This window comes from Cucurbita pepo, unplaced genomic scaffold (genome assembly GCF_002806865.2).
Source record: "Cucurbita pepo subsp. pepo cultivar mu-cu-16 unplaced genomic scaffold, ASM280686v2 Cp4.1_scaffold000641, whole genome shotgun sequence".
In the NCBI taxonomy this organism is placed as follows: Eukaryota; Viridiplantae; Streptophyta; class Magnoliopsida; order Cucurbitales; family Cucurbitaceae; genus Cucurbita; species Cucurbita pepo.
Window position 1 is genome coordinate 1 of NW_019646865.1, and position 1,008 is coordinate 1,008.

Below are 1,008 nucleotides of genomic sequence, written 5' to 3' on the forward strand. Positions count from 1 at the left end.
CAAAGTGAACCTTTATTTTCAAAATAGTAAGTGCAAAAAAAATGTGTGAATTGGGGTACTCACGAAAACTTTTAGATTGTCCCGGTAAAGAATGATTTTACAACTCTAATCTCAACCGTCGGGTAAATGTAAAAATTTAAATTATATTTATAAATATTTTTAAAAAATATTTAATATATATATATAAAAAAAAAGGTATTTTGAAACATATAGGATAGAGAGGATATCCAAAGAGAAAGGGAATCATTATTAATCATAGTGCTTGAAAGGCACCTAACAAAGTTTCTCAAGTCCAATAGCCTTTATATTATTATTTATTTATTTATGTTATTTAATTAATAATAATAAAGATAATATAATATAATATAATATTTGTGCTGGACACAGCCATGAATACGCGTAGCCCTCACCCAAGAACCGCGAATAGATACGGTTGGTTCGTGGCTGTGCCTTTTCCAACAATGCTCAACATTGTATTGTCCCACTTACCTTTTCTTTTTAATTTAATTCACTTAATTAATAATAAATAAAATAAAATAAACCTTTAAATTTTAATTTTCAAAAATATTTAAAAGTGTTTTCGAACCATTTAAAAAAAAATTTAAGGGTAATAATGTAACGGAGTATTTTTAAATATTTTTTCTTTTGTTTTTAAATACTGTCAAAAAGAGAGACAACAACCGGCTCTAAGCAACAGCCAAATGGCGACATCAAACATAAATGACGATTCACCTTGTATGACTCTTCGCTCGATTTTTTTTAAAGTCATTGGATCATTTTGCTTGTTTGAAGATCTCCTCCCTTCTTCCATTCAACCTCGAAAAATGACATGAGACTGAAGTGGTTATTTTTTTCTACCATGGTAGACTCGTTCACTTCAAGAGAATCTTTTCTATGATCAGACTTGATGACGAGTCTCTTGACGATGATCTAGAGCTCAGGAGATAAACTCACGACACCTCGACCACCTGCCCAAATAAATCTTATGAGTGGCACAGTTTTTTTTTT